Source organism: Panthera pardus, unplaced genomic scaffold (genome assembly GCF_024362965.1).
Source record: "Panthera pardus isolate Hobbes unplaced genomic scaffold, ASM2436296v1 HiC_scaffold_18, whole genome shotgun sequence".
Lineage (NCBI taxonomy): Eukaryota > Metazoa > Chordata > Mammalia > Carnivora > Felidae > Panthera > Panthera pardus.
Genome location: NW_026526743.1, coordinates 24406416 through 24417932, shown reverse-complemented (window position 1 = coordinate 24417932; position 11517 = coordinate 24406416).

The following is an 11517-nucleotide window of genomic DNA, read 5'->3' as shown; positions in this document are numbered from 1 at the left end:
AGAATAGAAGGAGAGATAAAGGTCTTCCCAAACAAACAAAAAATGAAGGAATTCATCACCACTAAACCATCCCTACAAGAGATCCTAAAGGGGAGCCTGTGAGACAAAGTACCAGAAACATCACTACAAGCATGAAACCTACGGACATCACAAGGACTCTAAACCCATATCTTTCTATAATAACACTGAATGTAAATGGACTAAATGCGCCAACCAAAAGACATAGGGTATAAGAATGGATAAAAAAACAAGATCCATCTATTTGCTGTCTACAAGAGACTCATTTTAGACCTGAGGACACCTTCAGATTGAGAGGGAGGGGATAGAGAAGTATCTATCATGGTACTGGAAGTCAAAAGAAAGCTGGAGTAGCCATACTTATATCAGACAAACTAGACTTTCAATTAAAGGCTGTAACAAGAGATGAAGAAGGGCATTATGTATAAATCACAGGGTCTATCCATCAGGAAGAGCTAACAATTATAATGTCTATGTGCCGAATACAGGAGCCCCAAAATATATAAAACAATTACAAACACAAGCAACCTTATTGATAAGAATGTGGTAATTGCAGGGGACTTTAACACTCCAGTTACAGAAATGGATAGATCATCTCAACACATGGTCAATAAAGAAACAAGGGCCCTGAATGACACATTGAATCAGATGGACTTGACAGATATATTTAGAACTCTGCATCCCAAAGCAACAGAATATACTTTCTTCTCAAGTGCACATGGAACATTCTCCAAGATAGATCACATACTGGGTCACAAAACAGCCCTTCACAAGTATACAAGAATTGAAATCATACCATGTATACTTTCAGACCACAATGCTATGAAGCTTGAAATCAACCACAGGAAAAAGTCGGGAAACCCTCCAAAAGCATGGAGGTTAAAGAACACCCTACTAAAGAATGAGTGGGTCAACCAGGCAATTAGAGAAGAAATTAAAAAATATGTGGAAACAAAAGAAAATGAAAATACAACAATCCAAATGCTTTGAGATGCAGCGAAGGCAGTCCTGAGAGGAAAATACATTGCAATCCAGGCCTATCTCAAGAAACAAGAAAAATCCTAAATACAAAATCTAACATCACATCTAAAGGAAATAGAAGCAGAACAACAAAGACAGCCTAAACCCAGCAGAAGAAGAGAAATAATAAAGACCAGAGCAGAAATAAACAATATAGAATCTAAAAAAACTGTAGAGCAGATCAACAAAACCAAGAGTTGGTTTTTTGAAAAAATAAACAAAATTGATAAACCTCTAGCCAGGCTTCTCAAAAAGAAAAGGGAGATGACCCAAATAGATCAAATCATTAATCAGAATGGAATTATTACAACCAATCCCTCAGAGATACAAGCAATTATCAGGGAATACTATGAAAAATTATATGCCAACAAACTGGACAACCTGGAAGAAATGGACAAATTCCTAAACACCCACAGTCTTCCAAAACTCAATCAGGAGGAAATAGAAAGCTTGAACAGACCCATAACCAGCAAAGAAGTTGCATCAGTCATCAAAAACCTCCCAACAAAGAAGAGTCCAGGACCAGATGGCTTCCCAGGGGAGTTCTACCAGACATTTAAAGCAGAGAAAATACCTATCCTTCTCAAGCTAGTCAAAAAAATAGAAAGGGAAGGAAAACTTCCAGACTCATTCTATGAAGCCAGTATTACTTTGATTCCTAAACCAGACAGAGACCCAATATAAAAAGAGAACTACAGGCCAATATCCCTGATGAATATGGATGCAAAAATTCTCAATAAGATACTAGCAAATCGAATTCAACAGCATATAAAAAGAATTATTCACCATGATCAAGTGGGATTCATTCCTGGGATGCAGGGCTGGTTCAACATTTGCAAATCAATCAACGTGATACATCACATTAATAAAAGAAAAGAGAAGAACCATATGATCCTGTCAATCGATGCAGAAAAGGCCTTTGGCAAAATTCAGCATCCTTTCTTAATAAAAACCCTCGAGAAAGTAGGGATAGAAGGAACATACTTAAAGATCATAAAGGCCATTTATGAAAAGCCCACAGCTAACATGATCCTCAATGGGGAAAAACTGAGAGCTTTTTCTCTGAGATCAGGAACACGACAGGGATGTCCACTCTCACCGCTGTTGTTTAACATAGTGTTGGAAGTTCTAGTAGCAGCAATCAGACAACAAAAGGAAATCAAAGGAATCAAAATTGGCAAATGAAGTCAAGCTTTCACTTTTTTGCAGATGACATGATATTATACATGGAAAATCTGATAGACTCCACCAGAAGTCTACTAGAACTGATACATGAATTTAGCAAAGTTGCAGGATACAAAATCAATGTACAGAAATTAGTTGCATTCTTATACCCTAACAATGAAGCAACAGAAAGACAAATAAAGAAACTGATCCCATTCACAATTGCACCAAGAAGCATAAAATACCTAGGAATAAACCTAACCAAAGATGTAAAGGATCTGTATGCTGAAAACTATAGAAAGCTTATGAAGGAAATTGAAGAAGATATAAAGAAATGGAAAAACATTCCGTGCTCATGGATTGGAAGAATAAATATGTCAAAATGTCAATACTACCCAAAGCTATCTACACATTCAGTGCAATCCCAATCAAAATTGCACCAGATTTCTTCTCGAAACTAGAACAAGCAATCCTAAAATTCATATGGAACCACGAAAGGCCCCGAATAGCCAAAGTAATTTTGAAGAAGAAGACCAAAGCAGGAGGCATCACAATCCCAGACTTTAGCCTCTACTACAAAGCTGTCATCATCAAGACAGCATGGTATTGGCACAAAAGCAGACACATAGACCAATGGAATAGAATAGAAACCCCAGAACTAGACCCACAAACGTATGGCCAACTAATCTTTGACAAAGCAGGAAAGAATATCCAATGGACAAAAAGACAGTCTCTTTAACAAATGGTGCTGGGATAACTGGACAGCAACGTGCAGAAGAATGAAACTAGACCACTTTCTCACACCATTCACAAAAATAAACTCAAAATGGATAAAGGACCTGAATGTGAGACAGGAAACCATCAAAACCCTAGAGGAGAAAGCAGGAAGAGACCTCTCTGATCTCAGCTGTAGCAATTTCTTACTTGACACATCCCCAAAGGCAAGGGAATTAAAAGCAAAAATGAACTCCTGGGACCTTATGAAGATAAAAAGCTTCTGCACAGCAAAGGAAACAACCAACAAAACTAAATGGCAACCAACGGAATGGGAAAAGATATTTGCAAATGACATATCAGACAAGGGGCTAGTATCCAAAATCTGTAAAGAGCTCACCAAACTCCACACCCGAAAAACAAATAACCCAGTGAAGAAATGGGCAGAAAACATGAATAGACACTTCTCAAAAGAAGACATCCGGATGGTCAACAGGCACATGAAAAGATGTTCAACGTCGCTCCTCATCAGGGAAATACAAATCAAAACCACACTCAGATATCACCTCACGCCAGTCAGAGTGGCCAAAATGAACAAATCAGGAGAGTATAGACGCTGGCGAGGATGTGGAGAAATGGGAACCCTCTTGCACTGTTGGTGGGAATGCAAATTGGTGCAGCCACTCTGGAAAACAGTGTGGAGGTTCCTCAAAAAATTAAAAATAGACCTACCCTATGACCCAGCAATAGCACTGCTAGGAATTTACCCAAGGGATACAGGAGTACTGATGCATAGGGGCACTTGTACCCCAATGTTTATAGCAGCACTCTCAACAATAGCCAAATGATGGAAAGAGCCTAAATGTCCATCAACTGATGAATGGATAAAGAAATTGTGGTTTATATACACAATGGAATACTACGTGGCAATGAGAAAGAACGAAATATGGCCCTTTGTAGCAACGTGGGTGGAACTGCAGAGTGTGATGCTAAGTGAATAAGCCATACAGAGAAAGACAGATACCATATATTTTCACTCTTATGTGGATCCTGAGAAACTTAACAGAAACCCATGTGGGAGGGGAAGGAAAAAAAAGAGGTTAGAGTGGGAGAGAGCCAAAGCATAAGAGACTGTTAAAAACTGAGAACAAAGTGAGGGTTGATGGGGGGTGGGAGGGAGGGTAGGGTGGGTGATGGGTATTGAGGAGGGCACCTTTTGGGATGAGCACTGGGTGTTGTATGGAAACCAATTTTACAATAAACTTCATATATTGAAAAAAATGACTAAAATTTAAAAAGAGAAAAAAAAATAACGAAAATATAAAATAAATATCCATGTGTCAATACTGATAAAAGTAAATAATTGAATAAATAAATAAATGAAGAAGAGACAGAATAATTCCAAATAATTTATGTAAATATTCCACTCTCAAGGTGAAGAAGCATAACTCCCCATTGCATAAGTACAGATTACAAATAGCAAATTCCTGTCCAGTATGGAAAGGGGGAAAAAGAATAAACTACACAGTGTTTAAACTTGGCAAACAGTAACTCAACGTCAACGTCAACAGTGAGAAATCATGTGGATAGTATCTAATTTTGATATAATGTAATAATTTATTTTGTGGTCTTTCTCTCAAAACCACAGAATTATAGTCTATTCATGAGAAAAAATTTAATAGAGGGGCATCCTACAAAATATCTTATTAGTACCCCCCTCAAAACTGATAGGATTATCAAAAATAAGTAAAGTCTGTAAAAGTGTATAGTCAAGAGGTGCATATGAGACAAGATTATTAAGTGTAACATATATGTTAGATGAGGTTATGCAACAGAAAGGAACATTAAGTACAAATTAAAGAAATAGGATTAAAGATATGGCCTTTACTTAATGTATGAATACTGGTTCATTAATTGTAAGAAGTGTACCACAGTAATGTAAGATGTTAACAAGGAAAACCAGGTGTAGGGTATCTGAAAACTCTCTGCACTATCTTCTTAACTTTTCTGTAAATGTAAAATGGTCCTCGAAATTAAAGTCTCTTAAGAAAAAGAAAATGGACAGTGAAGAAAATGAGAAAATGGGAAATTAATCAGATTTGTATTCAAGTTTTGGCTCTGCCACTTACCTGATATATGAGCTTCTCTGGGATCAATTTTTTTCATCTGAAATAGAAGCAGCTGTATAACCTATTTGATGCAGTTACTATAAGTCTTTAATGAGACAATGCATGGAGTATAAAAAATATTGTGCCTGGAATATACTATATATTTTTGCTACACCATTTGAAAGTAAGTTCAAACAACATTACTCTTCACTATAAATATTTCAGTGTGTATTTTTTAAGAGCAGAAACATTATTGTAACTAATCCCTATACAATTATCAAATTCAGAACATTTAATATTGAGTTGTCTCAATTATGTCTTTTAAATCACCTTTTAAAAATATTCCATGGTCTAGTCCAGTGTCATTTATTACATTTAGTTGTCATGTCTATTTAGCCTACTTTAATCTGGAGCAGATCCTCAGACTTTCTTTGCTTTTATTGAAACTTTTGAAGAATCTGGAGCATTGTTTTGTAAAAGTTTAATTTGGGTTTAATTTAATTTGGGTTAATTAATTAACCAAATTAATTAATTTTAATTTAATTTCGGTTTATCTAGTTATTTCCTCAAACTTTTTTTAACTTAAAGTTTTTATCCAAAATATGCCTGAATAATAATTATTCAGTCAATAGCCAAATAGTTGACTTCTGGGGGAAAAAATCAGCCTTAGACCTCTGTTTTTATTCCTGCTTCCCAGAGACCATTTCTGTTAACTATTTTGGATTTCTTCAGGTTTAACTCCATATCTCTAAAGGACATGTTTATATTGATTTTTCAGGTTTGGTATTCTCAGTTAATTGTCATGATCAAAGATGAGAATTTAACTCTTTTTTACATATCCCCTTGCTATCATCATATGTTTGCACATATTATCTTCCATTCTGACACTGTGAAAATATTTTTGTTATGAATTTTCTGTTAATATTATTATGACTATTAAGCACTATTCACAACTTAGTTATGTGGCAATTTTTTTATATAACTTTTTGTATTTTCTGGAGTTAATGCTTTTCCTGGCCTTTTAAAGCTTTCTATGTGTTTACCACCAAAATATCTTCAAGGTTGCTCCTAGTTGTGTAATCTCCACTGGTATTTTTAAGCACAATATAAATTTTATGTATTCCATTTTCTAAAGAAATGCTTTTGATCTGCTCTAATCTGGACTGGTTTCCCTCTATTGCTAGTGCTGTCTTTCTCTAGAACCAACATCTTGAGAATGTTCCCTTTTCTCTTTTTTGTGTTGCATCTTCTGTTTACGTATGTTTACTTTTAAAAGAATTTAGTTCTTCATTTAATCAGGGCATGTCCTGAGAATTGGGTCCATCAGGTAATGTTTTGAACCTTGAATGTATCAAAACAGATTTGTTCTACCCCTGAATAATAATTTAGCTGAAATAGGATTTTAGGCTGGAAATAATTTACACTCAGAATTTTGAAGGCATTTCTCCAATGCCTTCTTATGGCTTTGGAAATTCCTTTACTCTTCCGAATCTTTTTTATTTTAAGTTTATTTATTTTATTTATTTATTTTAAGGGAGAGTGTGCAAGAGTAGGGGAGGGGTAGTGAGAAAGGAAGAGAGGGAAGGGCAGGTAGAGAAGGAGAGAGAGAATCCCAAGCAGACTCTGAGCTGTCAGCACAGAGCTTGTTGTGGAGGTCAATCCCACAAACTGTGAGATCATGACCTGAGCCAAGACCAAGAATCAGATGTTTAACCAACTGAACCACCCAGGCACCACTCTATTTTGAATCTTCATCTTTGTATGATCTCTGTATTTTACCCTTTCTGGAAAATTTTTATTTTATTTTTCCCTCAGCTTTATTGAAGTGTATTTGGCAAATAAAATTTCATATTTAAGGTGTACAACGTGATGATTTGATTTATGTATACATGGTAATATGATTACACAATCAAGTTAACACATCCATCACCTCGGAAGTTAAGATTTTGTATGTGTGTTGAGATCACCTAAGATCTGTTTCCTTAGTGGGATGCCTGCGTGGCTTAGTTGGTTAAGTGTCCAACTCTTGATTTCAGCTCAGGTCATGATCTCATAGTTTGTGAGATTGAGGTTTGCTTTGGGCTCCATTTTTTTTAAAATTTTTTTTAAGTTTATTTATTTTTGGGACAGAGAGAGACAGAGCACGAATGGGGGAGGGTCAGAGAGAGAAGGAGACACAGAATCCGAAACAGGCTCCAGGCTCCCAGCTGTCAGCACAGAGCCCCACGCGGGGCTCGAACTCATGGACCGCGAGATCATGACCTGAGCCAAAGTCGGCCGCTCAACCGACTGAGCCACCCAGGAGCCCCTTTGGGCTCCATTTTAAGAGCAGCATGGAGCCTGCTTGGGAGTCTCTCTCTTCTCTCTCTCTTTTATGCATCCATTTATCTATTACTAGGTACTCAAATTGTTTCTATTTCTTGGTGATTATGAATAATGCTGCAGTGAACATGGGAGTGCAGATATCACTTCAAGATATTGATTTCATATCCAGATGTGGGATTGCTGGATCATATCATTAGTTCTATTTTTTTTAATGCTTATTTTTGAGAGAGAGAGAAGAGGGAGAGAGAGAGATCATGAGTAGGGGAGGGGCAGAGAGGGACAGAGGAACAGAATCCAAAGCAGGCTCCAGACTCTGAGCTGTCAGCACAGAGCCTGACGTGGGGCTCGAATTCAGGAACTGTGAGATCATGACCTGAGCTGAAGTTGGACACTCAACCAACTGAGCCATTCGGGCACCCCTCATAGTTCTATTTTTAATGTTTTGAGGAACTTCCATACTTCTATCCATAGTGACTGCACCAATTTATGTTTCCATCAACAGTGCAAAAGGATCCCCATTCTCCACATTCTCACCAACACTTGTTATCTTTTGTGTTTTGATAATACCCATCCTAACAGGCATGAGGTGATATCTCATTGTGGCTTTGATTTGCAATTCTCTGGTGATTAGTGACACTGAGTACGTTCCATTTGGATGTCTTCTTTGGAAAAATGTCTATTCAGTTTCTCTGCCTATTTTTAATCAGACTTTTTTTGCTATAATGTATGAGTTCCTTAAATATTTTGGATAATAACCTCTAACCAGGTATGTGGTTTGCAAATCTTTTCTCCCATTCTATATATTTCCTTTTCATTTTGTTGGCTGTTTCCTTTGCTGTATAGAGCTTTTTAGTTTGATTTAGTTCCTCTTGATATGTTTTTTTATTGCCAATGCTTTTGGTGTCATATCTAAAAAAGATTATTGCCAAGGCCAATGTCAAGGAGTTTTTTCCTATGTTTTTTTCCAGGAGTTTTATGGTTTCAGGTCATACATTCAAGTTTTTAACCTATTTTCTTTTGTGATGGTGTAAGGGTCTAATTCTTTTTTTCTTTTTCTTTTTTCTTTCTTTCTTTCATCTTTGCATGTGGACATCCAGTTTTCACCCATGCCATTTATTTTTTTAATTTTTTCAGATGATTTTTTAATTTGTAAATATTGTACAAATTTTAATAACTTAAATTGTATACACAACAAAATAAAGACTTGCATTAATGACTGGTGGAGTTGGTGTCATGGGATCAGTGTGCTGGGCTTCTTTTTCTTGCTCAGGCTGTAGACTTGAGAATCCCTAGGGGTGGAGGTTTGTTTAGATAAGCCATTAAGCTATTATGAAGATATCCCCATTTTCCATATGAAGAAACTGAACTCCAAAAAGGTTAAGCACCCTGTCTTAGGTCAGAGGACAAGTAGGGGAGCCAGGATCTGAACCTTGTCTGTAACTAGTTTGTTTGATGCCCCCCACCATTTACTGAAGTGACTATCCACTTCCCACTGGATATTCCTGACACACTTTTCAAATATTATTTGACTATATATTTTTGGATTTATTTCTGGGCTCTAGGTTCTGCTCCATTGGTTTATGTGTTTGTTTTTATGCAAGTACCACACTGTTTTGACTACTACAGCTTAGTAATATAGTTTGAAATGAGGAAGTGTGATGACTCCAGTTTGTTCTTGTTTTTCAAGGTTATTCTGGCTATTTTGTGGTTCCATGCAAATTTTAGAATTATTTTTTCTTTCTCTGAAAAATGTGATTGGGATTTTAATGGAGATTGCCTTGAATACATAGGTGACTTTGGACAGCATGGACATTTTAATAATATTGATTTTCCCAATCTATGAACATGGAGTATCTTACATGTATTTGTGTCTTCTTTAATTTATTTCATCAATGTCATAGTTTTCAGTATATGATATTTTATCTCCTTGGTTAAATTTATTCCAAAGTACTTTATTGCTTTTGATGCTATTGTAAGAGATTATTTTCTTAGTTTCTTTTTCAGGTAATTTCTTGTCAGTGTATGGAAATGCAATTGATTTTCGTGTGTTTATTTGTATCCTACAACTTCAGTGAATTTATTGATTAGTTCTAAATGTATTTGTGTGTGTGTGTGTGTGTGTGTGTGTGTACTCTAGTATTTTTTTATGTATAAGATCACATCATCTGCAAACAATGACAGTTTAGCAAACAATGACAGTTTATTTATTTAAATGTTTGTTTACTTTTGAGACAGAGAGACAGTACAAGCGGAGGAGGAACAGAGAGAGGGGGGAACAGAGGATCAGAAGCAAGCCCTGTGCTGACAGCAGAGAGCGTGATATGGGGCTCAAGCTTGCAAACCACAAGATCATGACCTGAGCCAAAGTCAGACACTTAACCAACTGAGCCACCTAGGCGTCCCAACAATGACAATTTTAATTCATACTTTCTGGTAAAGATAGCTTTTTCTTGCTTAATTGTTCTGGCTAGAGCTTCTAATACCATATTGGTTGCAAGTGATGAGTAGCAACCTTTGAATTCTCCTATGAAACCCTCTAGTCCTAGACTTCTACTTGTTGGGAGATTTTTTTTTTATTACTGAGTCAGTCTCCTTCCTTGATATTAGTTCATATTTTCTATTTATTTTTTATTTGTTTGTTTGTTTATTTATTTATTTACTTATTTATTTAGAGAGTTAGAGAGAGAGGAAGTGAGGAAGAGGCAGAGAGAGAAGGAGAGAGAGACTCCCAAGCAAGTTCTGTGATGTCAGCCTAGAGCCCGACATGGGGCTTGAATCCATGAACAGTGAGATCATGACCTGAGCCAAAATTAAGAGTAAGATGCTCAACTGACTGAGCTACCCAGGTGTCCCCACTTTTTAAACTTTATTTATTTATTTTGAGAGAGAGAGAGAGAGAGAGACCAGATTTTCTATTTCTTCATGATTCAGTCTTGGTAACTTGCATGTTCTTATGAATTTATTCATTTCTTCTAGGTTATCCTATTTGTTTCAGGTATAATTGTATATGGTACTCTCTCTTGATACTTTTTTATATCTGTGGTTTCTATTGTAAAGTCTCCTCTTTCACTTATTTTACTATTATTATTTTTTAATTTTTATATAATTTATTTTTTAATTTATATCCAAGTTATTTAGCATATAGTGCAACAATGATTTCAGGACTAGATTCCTTAATTCCCCTTGCCCATTTAGCCCAACCCCCTCCCACAACCCCTCCAGCAACCCTCTGTTTCTTCTCCATATTTAAAAATCTCTTATGTTTTTGTTCCCCTCCATGTTTTTATATTATTTTTGCTTCGCTTCCCTAATGTTCATCTGTTTTGTATCTTAAAGTCCTCATATGAGTGAAGTGATATGATATTTGTCTTTCTCTGACTAATTTTGCTTAGCATAATACCCTCTGGTTCCAATCATGTAGTTGCAAGATTTCATTGTTTTTGATTGCTAAGTAATACTCTATTGTGTGTGTGTGTGTGTGTGTGTGTGTGTACTATATCTTCTTTATCCATTCATCCATCGATGGACATTTGGGATCTTTCCATACGTTGGCTATTGTTGATAGTGCTGCTTAAACATTGAGGTGCATGTGCCCCTTTCAAACAGCATACCTGTATCCCTTGGATAAATACCTAGTGGTGCAAAGCTGGGTCGTAGAGTACTTCTACTTTTAATTTTTTTGAGGAACCTCCATACCATTTTCCAGAGTTTCTGCACCAGTTTTCATTCCCACCGGCGGTGCAAAAGAGACACTCTTTCTCTGCAACATCGCCAACATCTGTTGTTGCCTGAGTTGTTAATGTTAGCTATTCTGCCAGGTGTGAGGTGGTATCTCATGATGGTTTTGATTTATATTTCCCCATGATGAGTGATGTTGAGCATTTTTTCATGATTCTGTTGGCCATCTGGATGTCTTCTTTGGAGAAGTGTCTATTTATGTCTTTTTTTCATTTCTTCACTGGATTATTTGTTTTTTGGGTGTTGAGTTTGAAAAAGTTCTTTATAGATTTTGGATACTAACCCTTTATCTGATATGTCATTTGAAAATATCTTCTCCCATTCCATTGGTTGCCTTTTAGTTTTGCTGATAGATTCCTTCGCTGTGTGGAAGCTTATTATTTTGATGAGTTCCTAATAGTTCATTTTTGCTTTGGTTTCCTTGCCTCTG